The sequence below is a fragment of the Sciurus carolinensis genome, chromosome 5, assembly GCF_902686445.1.
Source record: "Sciurus carolinensis chromosome 5, mSciCar1.2, whole genome shotgun sequence".
Lineage (NCBI taxonomy): Eukaryota > Metazoa > Chordata > Mammalia > Rodentia > Sciuridae > Sciurus > Sciurus carolinensis.
In genome coordinates, this window is record NC_062217.1 from 125,583,758 (window position 1) to 125,602,396 (window position 18,639).

General features: G+C 36.3%; 1 protein-coding gene across 2 annotated transcripts in view; it reads left to right on the top strand.

Annotated features, from left to right (window-relative positions):
• Adk (adenosine kinase) overlaps positions 1-18,639 on the top strand; it is a 474,524-nt gene that overhangs the window by 448,117 nt on the left and 7,768 nt on the right. The window lies entirely within an intron of this gene.

Sequence of the window (18,639 nt, forward strand, 5' to 3'; positions counted from 1 at the left end):
AACTAATTCTGGGAATGTTAATAGTTTGAGTATGTCCCCTCCAAAATTCAAGTGTTGCCAGTGTGATGGTATTAAGAGGTGATTAGGCTCTCCCCCCATTAATGGGATTAAAAGAGAGACTTCATGAAACTTTTAGCTAGCTCGATTTTTTTCTTGCTCCCTTCTGTCTTCTGTCATGTGAACAGAAGGCCCTCACCAGATACCAATGCCAGTGCCTTGATCTTGAACTTTTGTTTATTTTATTGAACAAAATAAACTTTTATAAGTAATCCATTCTCAGATACTTGGTTAGAACAGTGCAGACAGGAACTATGAACAAACTACTTAACACCTCTAAGCCTCAGTTTCCTCATCTATACAAATGAAGATAAAGAGTGCCTATCTCATGTGGGTTTTTATGAAAGTTAAATGAAGTAATGTTTATAAAGCTCAATGTCTGATCTATAGTAAGGATTTAATGTTATCTACTATAAGAAGAATCTCAGTGAATCTCAAACAAGAACCAAAACTGGAGGTTTTCACTAAATGGGGAACCAAATGGTGATTCCAGATTCAAGTCAGTTCTGGAGACCTCAGCAGCAGGTGTCCATGGATCTCCACTTCAGTGCTTTACTTGACCATGTTCCTCAGCTGCCTTGCATGTCTGCTTCTTCCAGCCTCACAGCCTGTCTTTGTCTTCCATTCTGACCCCTGAAAGAGAACATCAAGTTAGCTCAATTCACCTTTTGTACATTATTGCAAGTGGGACACTGGCAGAACTATAAGTTGCTAGTCCTAGGCCCAGTTGATTCAACCGACCCCCTCTACAATGTTCGATGTAATGTGATTTGTCTTAAAAGGGTAATGGATGGGTGGATTACATAAAAACTTAAGTTTGACTGGGCAAGGTGGTGCTCGCCTATAATCCCAGCAGCTCGGAAGGCTGAAGCAGGAGGATCACAAGTTCAAAACCAGCCTCAGAAAAAGTGAGGTGCTAAGCAACTCAGTGAGACCCTGTCTCTAAATAAAATGTAAAAAGGACTGGGGATGTGGCTCAGTGGTTGAGTGTCCCTGAGTTCAATCCCCAGCACAAAAAAAAAAAAAAAAATTCTATGTTTGCATGTCTTGTCTGTCCTTCTTTCCATATATGCAGTTCTGAAAACGTTCCTCACAACATGATCCACCTGTCACACAATACATGAAACATCAGATACTTTACATCTCAAGCTAGGCACCTTGGAGTCCTCCTATCCCCTCCTTTTAAACCTTCAGGGAGGGAGTTCTTTAGATTCAGTGGTAAGATTGTATCTCAAATGTATCCATTTGGTCCACTTCTTGGCCATGACTTTAGCTCAGATCATTTTCCACTTAATGCAGTAGCTTTCTAACCAATATCCATGCATTCAGTCTTTCTGGCCCTTCTTTCCATTTTCTGCAAAGTAGCCGAAATAAGCATTAAAAAGAAGTTAGGTTTCCCTAATAAGTGGATGATGATATATAATGGGGATGGGGGTGGGGGTGAGAGAAGAATGGAGGAACTTTAGATTACGTAGCAGGAAATGAGAGTGGGGAGGGGGCAGGAATATGAAAGATGGTGGAATGAGACAGATATCATTACCCTATGTACATGTATGATTACATGAATGATTTGAATCTATGTCATGCACAACCATAGAAATGAAAATGTGTACCCCATTTGTGTACAATGAATCAAAATGCAGTCTGTAAAAATAATAACAATAATAATAATAAAAGAAGTTAGAGCTGCAGTTGGGCTCAGTGGCAAAGCACTTGCCTAACATTAGCACCACATTAAAAAAATGAATAAATAAAATGAAGGTATTAAAAGAAAAGTTAAATTATTTCATTCCCCTGCCTACAAGCATGCAGTTCCTTCTCGTTGTACTTAGACTGAAAATCCAAGCTCCTGTAGTGTTATAAAAGGACCTATATGATCTGCTGTCCCAGCATTTCTCCTAAGGCTTTTACCTTTGCCTGCCTACTCTAGTTATACTGGTCTTCTTTCTGGCCTTAAATGCTTTGCACAGTTGAAGCACAAAACTAGAATTCATAGTAAGTCTGTGGTGGGGCTTAGATGATGCAGAAGCTGCTAGTCCAGCACCATACTTTAAGAACCATTCCTGGAACTGGGATGTGGCTCAGTGGTAGAGCACTTACCTAGCATGTGTGAGGCACTGGGTTCGACTCTCAGCACCACATATCAATAAATGAATAAAATAAAAGTCTATCAACATCTAAAAAGAAAAAAAAAAATTCCTGGGGGCTGGGGTTCTGGCTCAGTGCTATTGTGCTCACCTAGTATGTGTGTGAGGCCCTGGGTTCAATGCTTAACACCACATAAAAAAATAAAGGTATCGTGTCCATCTATAACTAAAAAAAAAAAGTATATATATATATATATATATATATATATATATATATATATATATATAAAAAAGAACCATTCCTAGAATATTGCAGGAGATTCCTATTGGATATCTCTGGTACCATTCTCTTTCCTAGTAAGTTCATACTCCCTACTTGTGCCAGGATTTGTTCTCCAGAAGCAATGTAATCATGTGTTTCCCTTCTCAGAGATTTTGGCTGACTCTCTATTGGTTGAGGTATCCGTACCCAGGGCATCATGCATGCTAGGCAAGCACTCTACTACTGAGCTACATCCCCAGCCCTTTTATTTTATTTTATTTTATTTTATTTTATTTTATTTTATTTTATTTTATTTTATTTTATTTTGAGACAGAGTCTTGCTAAGTTGTCCAGGCTGACCTTGGATCCCCCTGCCTCAGCTTCCCAAGTAGCTGGGATTACAGGCATGCTTCCTACACCCAATTTACAACCCATCTTTTACTATTTTCTAAAACATGCTTTGTCCTGTCAATAGTTACCTGTTTTTCCTTCTGCTGACAGTGTCTGTCTCTGCAAAATGATACTCATTCAAGGCCCAGTTCATGTCACCTTCACCAGGAAGCATTTCTTGACATCTCTAAACTGAATTATTATGCCATTTTTAAAGTATATATGTGATTTTCTCTCAAAGCATAAAATCCTCAAAGACAAAAAGTATGTATTATCCATATTTGAATTCTTTTATATCTTTGTTGCTGTTTACTTAATTTGCTTCATATAAAAATCAAATATAGAAGTCATTGTGGCATGAGTCTAGTAAATTAAGGATTCAAATTACTCAGTTTTAATTTATATCTGATGCCCTTTCCTAAAGCAGCTATCGGTATAAAAATAACATTAAAAAAAAATTAAGTCTAAGTTAACTACCTCATGTTCCATGTGACTATGTATATCCAGTAACTTTTGGTACAGACAGTAAGAAGTTTTAAACAGGCCAGTTTGGGAGAACACATAAATCATCACTAATGGGCAGATATCAAAGAAAGATGGAAAATAAACAAAGAATTGAAAAACTAAATTGACTTAGAAATGACTAAGAACATATTTTTTGTGTGGAAAGAAAAGCAGGAAAAAGAGAGTTTGGTACTGTTGCTTGCTAAAATATTATATCAAGTTTGCTTTAATTACAGGTAATGACTCTAAAAACAAAGGTAATTACACAATAACTTATGTTACTGCTCCCACATTATCTCTTAATAACTATGTAATTAACTTGTCACTACTAGACAGTGTGAAGTTTGATGTTACTTGTACATAAAGACATTGATGGCTTAAATAAATGAGCTGGGGTAAGGCAAGGGATGGAAGTAGGGGAATCATAGCATTGCAGTAGTCAGGAATGTAAATGATTATTTATATCATTGCACTTAGTCTCAAGGATTAGAAAAAGTAGTGGAGAACACCAACAGAGTCTGAGGTGAATCATTTGATTTTTCTGAAGACAACAAACGAACAATAAAGGAAATGAGTTGAACAACCACTGAAATAGATGTGAGTTTGGGATATAATACATATACTTTTGCAGACATGTATTACACACCTGTAATCCCTGCCACTCAGGGGACTGAGGCAGGAGGATCACAGGTTCAAGGCCAACCTAGACAACATAGCAAGACCCCGTCTCAAAATAAAATAAAAATGGCTACAGACATAACTCAATGGTAAAGCAGCCCTGGGTTCAATCCACGGTCTCAAAAATTAAATATGTAAATACACACATACTTTTAAACAGTCCATTTTGTTTTGGGAGTTTCTTTTTTTTTATTTTAAGTAATTATTAAGATTTTTTTTTTAATGGGGCTGGAGTTTTGGGCTCAGTGGTAAAGCGCTTGCCTGGCATGTGTGAGGCCCTGGGTTTGATGCTTAGCGCCACATATAAATAAATAAAATAAAAGATTCATTGACACCTAAAAAAAAAAAATTAAGAAAAAAATCTTAAACCTTTCTCTTATCTCATTTTACCAACATCTTGAGTTTGTATGTGTGGCTTATGTGGCAAAGATGTACAGCACCAGGAACTTCATTGCTGGTGGAAATACAAAATGGCATAGCTACTTTGGAAGACAATCTGGCAGTTTCTTATAAAACTAAACATATGGTTACCATATGATCCAGCAATTGTGCTCCTTGGTTGTGCAAATGAGTTGAAAACTTATGTCTACACACACAAAAAACCTGCACACAAATATTTATGGCAGTTTTATTCATAACTGACAAAACTTGAAAACAACCAAGATGTCCTTCACTAGGTGCACAGATAAGCAAGCTGTGGCACATCCAGACAATGAAATATGACTTAGCTGATAAAAAGACATGGAAGAACCTTAAGCATGTATTTCTAAGTGAAAGAAGCTAATCTGAAAGACTACGTGCTATGTGATTCCAACTATATGACATTCTGGAAAAGGCAAATCTGTGGAGATAGTAAAAAGATCAGTTGTTGCCATGGATGGACTGGAGCTGGGAGTGAGAAGGGAGGGAAGTGGGTGGAGCACTGTTAATAGTGAAACTGTTCTGTATGATATTTTAATAGTGGATAAAGGTAATTTACACACTTGTCAAATCCATAGAATATAGAATACAAATAATGAACCCAAATGTATGACATTAGTTAATAGTAATATAGGCTCATCAATTATAACAAATGTACCACACTAATGCAAGATTTTAGTAATAGGGGAAACTAGGGGTTGAGGAGGAGAGGGAGGGTATATGTGGGAATCTCTGTACTTTCTGCTCAATTTTTGTGAAAACCTATAACTGCTCAAAAAAATAGTTGATTGATTTAAAAAAAAGAAAAGCCCAAATAGAAAAATCTTTCTTCCATTTATCTTATTCTGCCAGCATTTTGGTTTTGTATGGGTGGTCTGCATCTCCCAGCTTCATCAGTTACACTCTTCTAAAACGAGGTTTGTGATCTGTGACTAGTGACTTCACAGTTTTTGCCCAAACACTTGTTTCCATTAATATCACATAATAACCACTCTGGCCCAAGTACAGTATCCTTTCTGCTTAATTCCCTTAGGAATTCTCCCAGCAGTCCTCTGAGGGAAGCGTTGGTCCTTGAGATTCTACTTCAGAACAGATTTACTTGACCTGAAGTTTCTGTAGATTAAGATTTTATTTGGGGGAAAAAGATTGTTCTAAGCTTCCCTCAGGAATTTTCTAAATTGTCTTCTGTAAAACTGCCTGTATTTCCTAAAGCTAAGAGTAGAATACAAAAAAATAATGAAGATCCTTATGTCCTTGAGGAATTGTCTAAGAAGAGTGACCAATTTCATTGTACTTACACTGATACTTATACTGATTTACTTTGTGAAAAGCTCTGTCCCAAGTGGTTACAATTACTAATGAACTCCAAAGGCATGAGTGGGAAAACTGTTAGAATAGCTCATCATTTAGCTGAAACTCCTGAACAAGTTGCTCTTAATAGCCATTTTTCTGAATAGTTAAATATTCCCATGTTATTTTTAAAATAATGTCTATCAACTTATTATAAAAGTAATATTGCTTATTATATAATATTGAAAAGATAAAAGCAAACAGAAGAAAATAAAATTACCTCAACTCTGGAAATTTATCTTTTTAGAGATGGATTTTTTGTTTTTATGTTGGTTTGTTGTTGTCGTTGTTGTTGTTGTTTGGTACCGAGGTTGAACTCAGGGGCACTCAACCACTGAGCCACATCCCCAGCCCTATTTTGTATTTTATTTAGAGACAGGGTCTCACTGAGTTGCTTAGTGCCTCACTTTTGCTGAAGCTGGCTTTGAACTCTCCATTCTCCTGCTTCATCCTCCTGAGCTGCTTGGGATTACAGGCGTGCACCACCGTGCCCAGCTAGACACAATTTTTTATTTTTACTATTTTGAATAAACATGTTTCTCAAATGTGTCGCATGGATCTGACTAAAGATTAAAAATGGAAGGACAATACATATTGCCTTTTAATAAAGTCAGGATTTGAAATCAACAAGAGTACTCTGTACTCTGCAGCTCTTCTGTAACTCTAAAATCATTTCAAAATAAAAAGGTTAAAAACAATAGATATGGGATAGATAAGCAATTGGTCATGAAACAAAAATGCTACTCTGGGGGAAAATGAAGTTAGATCATTACCAATCACCATACCCCAAAATGATTTCCAGATAAACAGTTAAATTACCATAAATAAACTAAAAGAAAATGCAGGCCAAAATCTACCTGATTTGGAGTTATGAAAGACCTTTACCAACCTAAATTCAATGGAAAAATATTATAGAAAAGATAAATGTATTTACATAATAAAAAAGACAAATGGAGTTGGGGATGTTGCTCAGTGGTGACACTCACCTAGCATGCGTGAGGTCCTGGGTTCCAACCACAACGCTGCAAAAAGAAAAGGAAAAATATTTACAACATATAGAGTGGATAAGCTGGGACTGTCTCTTACCACGCTGAAAGAAGAGAAATACCCTAGTAGATAAATAGGTAAAGTTGTCATCAGACATTTCATAAAATGGAGAAATAAAATGACCTGTGAGCATATGAATTAAGCAAAAAGTATTCAAACTCTCTTTAATAAAACAAATCACTGTAAATTAAAACACAGTGCTGCCTTTCACCTTTCAAATTATCAAATCAAGGGCTGGGGAGATAACTCAGCTGGTAGAGTGCTTGCCTCGCAACCACAAGGCCCTGAGTTCAATCCCCGGTACCGCAAAAAAAAAAAAAAAAAAAAAAAAATATTTTTAATAGCAAGAGTGCTACTAGGAGTATAGTTAAATGTAGTTTTTTTGTTTGTTTGTTTTATTTTTACCCGCCTGAGGGGCCGGGGATTTGAACCATGGTCCTTGGACATTCTAGGCGAGCGCTCTCCAAAATGAGTTATTTCTTCAGCTCAGTGTAGTTTTTTTTAAAAGAAGCTTGGCAACATGGACATAAATCCTGAAATTTTTTAATTACCCTTAAGTAAATTTTTTCTGGTGAGGAAGTACCAGGAATTGAACTCAGGGGCCCTTGACTACTGAGCCACATACCATCCATATTTTGTATTATATTTAGAGACAGGGTTTCACCAAGTTGCTTTGTACCTTTTACTTTTACTGAAGCTGGCTTCGAACTCCTGCCTCAGCCTCCTAAACCACTGGGATTACAGGCGTGCACCACCACCCTTAAGTAAATTTATCCTAAGGAAATCAAATATATGCCTTATGATTAGTGTTATAAGAATTTTCATCAGAGACTGAGGCTGTAGCTCAGTGGCAGAGTGCTTGCCTAACACACATGAGGTACTGGGTTCAATCCTTAGCACCACATAAACAAATAAAGGCATTCTGTCCTTCTACAACTACGAAAAAAGTTTTTAAAAAAGAATATTAATCATAATGTTATAGCAATACAAAGTTTTGAAACCACCCAGATATCCAATAATAATATTAAATAAAGAATGGTGTAGCCACATTTAAAAGCATGGTCTTGGGGCTGGGATTGTGGCTCAGTGGTAGAGCACTTGTCTAGCATTAGGTTTGAGCCTCAGCACAAAAAAATAACTAAAGTTATTGTGTCCATCTTCAACTAAAAATACTTTTAAATAAATAAATAAAAGCATGGTCTTCAAAAATACTTAAAGACATAGGAAAATGTTCCTAGTATACCTTATTTATTTTTTCATTCTTTCAGTACTAGAGATTGAACCCAGGCATTACACTTTTTATTTTTTTATTTTGAGACAGATTCATGCTAAGTTGCTGAAGCTGGCCTCAAACTTGAGGCCTTCCTACCTTAGGTAGAGCGCCCCTGGTTAGTCCCCAGTACTGGAAAAATAAATGAAAAACCAAAGTGTTGAAATACTGAAAAGGTCTTGGGTACTTTTTAGATTAAAGAAGATAAAAGGATCATGACAACCTCAGCAACCTGAGATTCTGGATAGATTCTGCAACAAGAAAAAAAAAAAAAATCTAGGGGATACAGAGTAATCTGAGATATTTTAATATGAGCTACTTATTAAATAAAAGTAATAATATTAAATTATTTTTTTCATTTCCAAGCAGTGTCACAATGAATGTCCTTCTACATATGCATTTGAATATGTATATATGTATATATGTGCATACATATATGTTTATTTGATAGGTTCTTAGAAATGGAATTACTGAACTGAAGGCTATATGTACTTAAAATTTTGATATTGCCAAAGTGGCCTTCAAAAAGGGTGCTGATTTGCACTCTGTTATATAAGAATGCTCACTTCTCTTTGATAATGCAGTGTATTAAACATTTTTATCTTTGCTACTCAGCTAAATGAAAATTGTATATTATCTGAAAGATTTTAGATAATATATTAAGTGAGAAAAGCAGACTGCAAGGCAGTATCTACAGGATAATACATATTGTATCTATATACACATATGTGTGTATCTATATAATACATATATGAAAACCCTTAAAACAATACAGAGAAATGTAGAGCTATATAAATGCTTACATATATACACATATGTATTAAACACACACCTATGGTAGAAAAACCTAGAAGATACAGAGGAAATATCAAATGTAGTGACTTCCTAATTTTTAAAAAATATTAAGTGACTGTTTTATAAATATGAAATAATATATGTAACATACATATAAATAATTACAGTAATATAATGAGCAGTCATATAGCCAACCCAGGTGGAACATTTAATACCTTTGAAGCCCTTGTAAATGCAACTTTATTTATGTCCACCTGCACCAAAAGTGACAATTTTCTAATTTGTTTGCTTTTCTTTTAAATGTATCACATATTTATATATTCCTAAACAATGTGAGAACTCATAGTGTTTATGCATACAGCAATCGTGTTTATTCAGTTCCATTGTACAAATATACCACAGTTAATCTAGTTTGTGGCTAATGGACACTTGGGTTGTTTCTTGCTTTTTGCATTATTAGCAATGAAACAATAAACATTCCAAAACATGTATTCTGATGTTGTAGGAGTTTCTATAGAATATATACTTAGTTGTAAAAAATGCTTAGCCTACTAGGTGATGCCAAATCATTTTCCTAATTCACTATGCCACTTTAAATTCTTACCAGCTGTACAAAAATTACAAAGCATCCTTGTCATCAAGTGGCATTGTCAGATTTTTAAATATTTGCCATCTGGGCACAATGGCATACGTGTAATCCCAACTGTTTGGAAGGCTGAGGCAGAAGCATCACAAATTCAAAGCCCACCTCAGCAATTTAGGGAGACCCTATCGCTAAATAAAATAAAGCCTGGGGATGTAGCTCAAGTGTTAGAACACTGCTGGGTTCAGTCCCAGTAATGAAAATAAATAAATACTAATCCAGCAGATTTGTAGTGGGATCTCATGATAATTTACATTTTCCCTCCTTACTAGTGAGGTTGAGCATTTTGTTTTGTTTGTTTTTGTTTTTGTTTTTGATAAAATGGCTATTCAAAATGTTTACCTATTTTTCTGTTGGATTTTATCTTTTTCTTAATTTCTATAATCTCTTCATATATTCTGAATACTTGGCTTGTTTTTATACTCTCCTTAAAGCCGTCTTTTTTTAAAAAACAAAGCTTTTCATTTTAGTACAGTTGAATCTTTCAGTCTTTTACTTTATGATTTGTGCTTTTTGTCTTAAGAAACCCTCAGCAAGGTGTGGTGATGCACACCTGTAATTCCAGTGACTCAGGAGGCAGAAGCAGAAGGATCTTAAATCCAGCCAGCCTCAGCAACTTAGAACCTGTCTCAAAAGAAAAAGTAAAAAAAGGTTGGGGAGGAGAAGGTAAATGGAGCGGGGGATGAAAGAAAAAAGGGGGGATCATGAACTGAAATTGGTTTCTATGCATGTATGAGTGTGTCGGGATGAACCCAACTACTGTGCATAACCATAAAGCTCTGATTAAAAAAAAAAAAAAAAATGGGTTGGGCATGTAACTTAGGGTAGAATACTCCTGGGTTTCATCCCCAGTGTGGAAGAAAGAGGGAGAAGAAATCCTTCTACCTCTACAACATAAAGATATTATTTATTTTCTTCTAAGCCTTACTGTTTTGTCATTCACATTTAATTCCTTGATCTATCAGGAATTCGTTGTTGTTTTTTTTTTTGTTTGTTTGTTTGTTTTTAATGGAATGAGGTCATTTTGTTTTTTTCAGATTGAAAAGTTTAGGTAGTGCTAATAAACCATTGTTTACACATTTGCATCGATCTATTTAGGAGCTCTTTCCTTTTCCTTTGCACTATATATGTCTCTCTTTATGCCATTAAACACTATTATTATAGGAGGCAAGTCCCTGCTATACTGTTTCTCTACAGTAGGAATGTCTGACTGTTCTTTTCTTGTTCTTCAGCTTTAACTTGTGGGGTTCTAAAACCTTGGTGACTGATTGAATTCACATTGGACATGTCATCTTAATCAAGAACCTGGCATATCTCTCCTTGTAGGTTCTTTGTAGTCTCTGAATTTTTATCATTCAAAATATTTGAAGTAGCCAGGTGTGGTAGCAGGTGCTTGTAATCCCAACAGCTCAGGAGGCTAAGGTAGGAGGATCACAGGTTTGAGGCCAGCCTCAGCAATTTAGCAATACCTGGTCTCAAAATTAAAAAAAAAAAAAAAAGTTAAAAAAGGTCCAAGTATTTTGGCTCAGTGATTAAGCACCCCTGGGTTCAATCCCTGGCACCAAAAACAAAAAACAAACAAAACAAAGTATTTGAAGTTTTATCATTTTCTTCATTAGAGACTAGCATGAGTCTGTTGCTTTTGTGTCTTTTACCAAATTACATATTTTGAAATGTTGCTGTTATATATAAATGAATGAATAATGAGCTTGTGTATATCTCATGTATCCAAGGATCTTTCTAGACTCTCTTATTTAGTCTAGCAATTCAAGGATATTTTGGCAATTTTCTTTAAACAAAGCTATTAACTGAAAATATTGACAAATCTCTATCTTCTTGAATACATATGTGTGTATGCATATATATTTTACATATATGTGTATTTCAAAGTTTCAGTGCTCTTGTTAGGACTTTTGTGGGACTACATGCATGTTTTATTTATCTTCTGTGTACTTTTTTCCACATTTTCTACAGTGATTGAATAGCACGTCTGCATTCAGAAAGCCAACTTTCCCCCCTTGTTTGCCTCCTTCCCGCACCCGTAGTGCCAGAGAGCAAACCCAGGGCCTCTACCACTGAGCTTTGCTTTTTTTGTTTGGTATTAGGAGTTGAACCCAGGTGCAATTTATCACTGAGCCACATCCCCACCCCTTTTATTTTTTATTTTATTTTATTTTTTATTTTTTTGTATTTTGATACAGGGTCTAATGAGTTGCTTAGGGTCTTGCTAAGTTGCTGAGGCTGACTTTGAACTTGTGATCCACCTGCCTCAGCCTCCTGAGTCACTGGTATTACAGGCATGCACCACCACACAGGGCAAGATTTTTTAATGTTATGTGTATGTATTGTGGTCAACTGCATATTAAAAGTCTCTGGGAACTATATAAGAAGAAGAAGATACAGTCACTGACAAGTTCTTATACAGTATTTTTGGTGAGACAATTTCAGAATACTATAAGATACTGACACTTTAAAAACTGGATTAAAGCTAGTTACGGTGGCACATGCCTGTAATCTCAGAGGCTTGGGAGACTGAGGCAGGAGGATTGTAAGTTTGAGACCAACCTCAGCAACTTAGCGAGGCTCTAAGGACTTAGCAAGACCCTGTCTCAAAATTTTAAAAACCAAAAAAAGGCCTGGGGGGTGTAGCTCACTGGTAAAAGGCCTCTGGGTCAATTCCCGGAACCAAAAAAACAAAACAACAACAAAAAAATTCCATTCTTCCTCATTTAGAATGTCAGTGTGCTTTTTGATGTTGAAGGTGAAATGAACAGTGCTGAGTCTCCTGGGTTTTAGTTCCAGTCACCATGAAAACCGTCAGTGACGGAGATGTATAGGAAAAGACAAAACTGACTTATAGATGTTGGGTTTTTTCCTCCTAAAATATCCCTCTTTTTAAGTGACTCCATTAAGGGTTTCATACCCACTAAAAGTATTTCCCAGTTCTCTATAAAAGGCTCTAAGAAAATTCAAGATGTTGCATCTCATCTGTTGTAACTAAGTAGAATTTGAACTGCTTACATTAGGAAATCCTACTGCATTTGTCCACATCAACAATTCCATCCCTGTGTGATCTGAGGAAATCAGTTTAGCACTTCCTATCTTTACACCATTTGATATTTCAGGCTTCATCTCAGTTACTAGGTAGGGCTGAGCAAAAATGGATCACATTCTTTAACATCAGTAAAGTCTAAATAAAGTCAACCAGAAGACAATATACTGTATCCACTGTTAACAGAAAAAGATTTATTTGGAAAGATTATACTCCAAGATTCAGAGCCCGCCAGTAGTAACCCTAAGAACCAAATTCAGTATCAGCAAGAAGCTCGCACTCACCTTAAGCCTCAATAGCTAGAGGACCTACCATCCATAACACAGCCTAAAGCTGGAAAAAGTCTGAGGCCCTGGAATAAGGCTTTCTTTAAAAGGATCAGAGGAGAGAAGGAGCCAAAGTAGACCTGTATGGATAATGTGTTCCTTGTTCTCCAGCGTAACCCCTCCGATTCCTGGTCCCTTGGCTACGGGGAAGTGCTGGGGATTGAACCCAGGGCCTTGTGCTTGCAAGGCAAGCACTCTACCAGCTGAGCTATATCCTCAGCCCTATGCCCTTTATTCTTAAGGTGATATACTGATAAGCCATAGGCAATGGCACTAGCAAAAAGAACTCCAAAGAGACTTTCATATTGAACACACATACCAAGTCAGTTACTTGAGATTTTGCTTCTTGGGTTCTTGGTAAGTACAAAATCTTTACTTAAAAAGAGCAAACTGCTTTTTAAAATTTTTACATCTACTAGCCATACTTATCTGCTATAATGTTTAACAAGTACACTCTGAGCCTGAGACAATATTTCAGTAAATGAAATATGAATAAACACTTTGTTTACTTGTTAACACAGTATTTGTATATGTTAATACCCTATTACTCTTGGTATTTTTCCTGAAAAATACATTATTGGAATAATACTCTAAAGTGTAAAGAATTTTTTAAATGGAGGGGGGGGGTAAGATCCTATATAAAATTAAGCAAAATTTAAAAACAAACAATTCCCAGAAACATTTGTTCTTTAAACATATAAAAATATGTTGTTTCACTCATAATCAGAGAAGTTCTAATTAAAAGTATATTGAAATATCATCTCTAACCCCTCACTGACAAAAAATTCAGAAGCTGAACAGTCCATTCTGTTGGTAAGGTTGTGGAAAAATAGGCACTGTGCATTACTAGTGCAAATACAAAATAATTCAACTCCTATGAAAGGGAATTTGGCAATACCTAACAAACACACATACTTCCACCTGGTAATTCTTCCTCTGGAAATCTATCCTTTCCAGGTTCATCCCTAACAACATACAAATGTGTATGCAAATGATTATTCATTGTAACACTACTTTTAATTTCAAAACATTAGAGACCATATAACAATCTCCACACATAGGAAATGGATTGAATAAACTAGTGTGTCTGCATATTGAGATACTATGCAGCTGGGAAAAAGGAAGGCAGAGTTGAGGATGTAGCTCAGTCCTAGAGCACTAGCCTAGAATATGTGAGGCCCTGAGTTGAATCCCCAGCACTGCTAAAAAACAAAAGGAAAAAGAAAAAAGACCTCTATGAATGGATGCAGAGTGATTTCCAAGAGATATTTTTAAATGAAAAAAGCAAAATTCAGAAGAGCGTAGTGTGGCACTTCCTGTGTTTGTTGGTGGTAAGCATATGTATTTGTGCTTACCTTTACCAAAGGATTACAGGAGAACAAACCAGAAACCAGCAAAGTTGGTCACTTACAAATGGGAGCACAGGGTAAAGCAGAGTGGCATTTCTCTGCATATATCTTTTATAGAGCTTTTATTTTTAGAAACATGTTAATATTCTACATATTTTTAAGAGAACTAAAAACAAAGATAGAAGGGAACAGGGAATACTGGAAACAAACTACAACATGTGAACCTAATTTTTTTTTCCAATCTTTTAAGTAGAATAAGCCCCCAAAATGGAGTAAAAAAGAGAATTACTCTAACATACTGAACATAGTATCTGACTACATGGGAGAAAAACAAACCAATCCTCAACCCTTTTTAGTAGGTTTGTGGGTTTTTTAATTGTTAGGGGTGAAATGATTGGGGACAGGAGTGGGGAGCACTATCGGCAGTTTAACCCAGGAGAGTTCCACCATTGCACCCAGCCCTTTTTATTTTATTTTTATTTTTGTTTTTTTGAATTTTGATTCTTTTTTTTTATTGTAAACAAATGGGATACATGTTGTTTCTCTGTTTGTACATGGAGTAAAGGCATACCATTTGTGTAATCATAAATTTACATAGGGTAATGTTGTTTGATTCATTGTTATTTTTTCCCTTCCCCCCCACCCCTCCCACCCCTCTTTTCCCTCTATAAACTCCTTCCTTCCTCCATTCTTGCCCCCCTCCCTAACCCTAACTCTAACCCTAACCCTAACACTATCCCCTCTCACCCCCCATTATGTGTCAGTATCCACTTATTAGCAATATCATTCGTCCTTTGGTTTTTTGAGATTGGCTTATCTCACTTAGCATGATATTCTCCAATTTCATCCATTTGCCTGCAGATGCCATAATTGTATCATTCTTTATGGCTGAGTAATATTCCATTGTATATATATACCACAGTTTCTTTATCCATTCATCAATTGAAGGACATCTAGGTTGGTTCCACAATCTGGCTATTGTGAACTAAGCAGCTATGAACATTGATGTGGCTGTATCTCTGTAATATGCTGATTTTAAGTCCTTTGGGTATAGGCCAAGGAGTGGGATAGCTGGGTCAAATGGTGCTTCCATTCCAAGTTTTCTAAGGAGTCTCCACACTGCTTTCCAGAGTGGCTGCACTAATTTGCAGCCCCACCAGTAATGTATGAGTGTACCTTTCTCCCCACATTCTCGCCAACACCTGTTGTTGCTTGTATTCTTGATAATCGCCATTCTAATTGGGGTGAGATGGAATCTTAGGGTGGTTTTGATTTGCATTTCTCTTATTACTAGAGATGTTGAACATTTTTCCATATGTTTGTTGATTACTTGTAGATCTTCTTCTGTGAAATGTCTATTCATTTCCTTAGCCCATTTGTCAATTGGATTATTTGCATTCTTGGTGTAGAGTTTTTTGAGTTCTTTATAGATTCTGGAGATTAGTGCTCTATCTGAAGTATGATTGGCAAAGATTTTCTCCCACTCTGTAGGCTCTTTCTTCGCATTGCTGATAGTTTCCTTTGCTGAGAGAAAGCTTTTTAGTTTGAATCTATCCCAGTTATTGATTCTTGCTTTTATTTCTTGTGCTATGGGAGTCCTGTAGAGGAAGTCTGGTCCTAAGCCGACATGTTGAAGCTCTGGACCTACTTTTTCTTCTATAAGATGCAAGGTCTCTGGTCTGATTCCGAGGTCCTTAATCCATTTTGAGTTTAGTTTTGTGCATGGTGAGAGATATGGGTTTAGTTTCATTCTGTTGCATATGGATTTCCAATTCTCCCAGCACCATTTGTTGAAGAGGCTATCTTTTCTCCATTGCATATTTTTGGCCCCTTTGTCTAGTATGAGAAAATTGTATTTACCCAGCCCTTTTTATTTTAAAACCGCATCTCGCTAAGTTGCCCAGGTGGGCCTCGAACTCAGGACCCTCCTGCCTCAGCCTCCCCAGTAGCTGGGATTGTAGGAATGCATCACTGCTCCTGGCCTAGGAGTGAAATGATTCTGAAGCTATTTCAGGTACACTAAAAAATTGAATAAATTAATGCATTGATGTTGTTGAGAGCTAGTCTTCCAACTGTAGAAGAAAGAACATGTAAGTCATGGGATAGGGAAAAGCAGGGGGAAGACCTCTGCGGAGACTGGGATTGGGGTCAACTCAGTTTGCGAAATTGGTCAGTCTGTATACGTGTGTATGTGCATCTGTTTATGGATTTCGGTGTATGTGTGGATGCATGCTTCCTAGCTCTGTTAACACAGTGTAAAGCTAAGAACCCAGTGCCACCCAGATCTTATTCTCCAATACCATTCCTTGAGAAAAAACAACCAAGTATCCTTGGAGAAAGGGCTGATTCCAGAGTATAGCTGAGCCCAGAACGTTATACCAGAAAGTAAGGAAGTGCTCAAAAATAAAGTCAGGGCCAAGGGCACAAGAACCAACATGAAGGGGCTCCCATTGGCAAAAACTGGGACATTTTTAGTACTCAGAGGCTGTGAAGAATTCAAACCATTATTTTAAAAATACCTGTACGTCATGGAGGCGCATACCTAATTATGTATTTAGTTTGGTCATGATATTTAGGTTTTAGTGCATTTAATGTGAATAAAGACATTTCATTTTAAACTGCTTGTTAAGAAATTGTCCATAATAAATATAATGAAATAAAAATTATTATAGAAAAAAATATATATATATATTTTTTAATGTAGTGCTGGGGATCAAACCCAGGCCCCAGTTCATACTAGGTAAGCTCTCTACCAGTGAGTTTCATCCCCAGCCCTTCATATTTATTCACAATAAATTTTTAAAAATAATAAATGGAAGAAAGGGATAATTTCTTGCTTACAGAAGAATGCCAAGGGCTAACTAGTATGTGTGAATGATTTGCTGCAATGGAAAATCATCACGGTTGGAGTTGCTTCAGTTAAGCATCATGACTGGAACCAGGAATCGGGCATGGTGGCGCACACCTGTAATCCCAGCCACTCAGGAGGCTGAGGCAGCAGGATCCCAAGTGCCAGACCAGCCTGGGCAACTTAAAGAGACTCTGCCTCAAAATAAAAAGAGCTGGGGATAGGGGATATGGCTCAGTGGTAGAGAACTTGCCCAGCTTGCACAAGGCCCTAGGTTCTATCCCTGGCACCACCAAAAAAAAAAAAAAAAAAACCTGAATAGATATTAAATCTGAAGCTGAGATGGGGACTTGTGTCATATGTGGTGCTAGGGATTGAACCTAGAGCCTTGCACGTGGCATGGGCGCTGACCCAGGAATGGGGACGTTAGATGAGGAACTGAAGCCGGCATGGTCTTTTCATAGACTTAGATGCAAAGAAAAAAAATTTATATATAGTAGAAAAATAGGACAGCATCTTGATCAGGTGATCAAATTAATTGCACCAGTGAATAGCAGATGGAATGACGTACCTCTCAATATCATATCCTGGGAAGGACACAAAATAATGTATGTAGTAATCTGACCAGTGATGCATAATCTGGATTTAATCATAAAGAAATATCAGGCAAATTCAAAATTAGAATGACTTTATTAAAAAGAGGGTAGGAGATGACTATTCTTCCATGTCACATAAGTCTGAGGAAATGCTCCAGATTAAAGAAGACAAAAAAGACATAGAGTTAAATCCTAAACTAGGTTCCATTTTTCCAAGGAAAAATTGCTATAAAGGACATTATTTGGTAATTGACAAAGTTGGAATATGGACAATAGATTACTGAAGTTGGACTGTGGCTCTATAAGATAATATCTCATTCCCAGAAGAACTTATCAAAGAATTTGGAGGTAAAAAACCATATTAATGCAGCTCACTCTCAAATAGTTGAGAGGAAAAAATCTTCTAAGAGAAAAAACACATGCAAATGGAGCAAAACGTAATAAGCACATCTGAGTAAAGGATACGGAGGTCTTTATATCTTATTTTTATTCCATAGTATAGTATATATAGTATTCTACAGTATTATATACTAATTTTATTTTTATTTCATCTGAACTTAAGATTTAACTTTTTTTAAAAAAATACACTTTGATTAGGCTAATAATTGAAAATCTAAACTTAAAATTATATTGGAAATATTGTGCTAAATGACATAGAGCAGACATTAAAGAACAGGTATTGTGTGATCTCTTCCATGAGTTACCTAGAACAAGCAAATTCACTGAGACTGAACATAAAACAGCAGTTCCCAGGGACCAAGGAATGGGGTGTCACTGTTTAATGGGTACAGAATTTCTGTGGGGGTGATGAAAAAGTCCTAAAAATGGGTGAAGGTGATAGTTGCACATTTCAAATGCTCTTAAGGCCACTGAGTTGTACATTTAAAAATTGTTAAAATAGTAAATATTATGTTTCATATGTTTTACACAATGAAGTATCTTGGGGATGTTTGCTTATTCATATT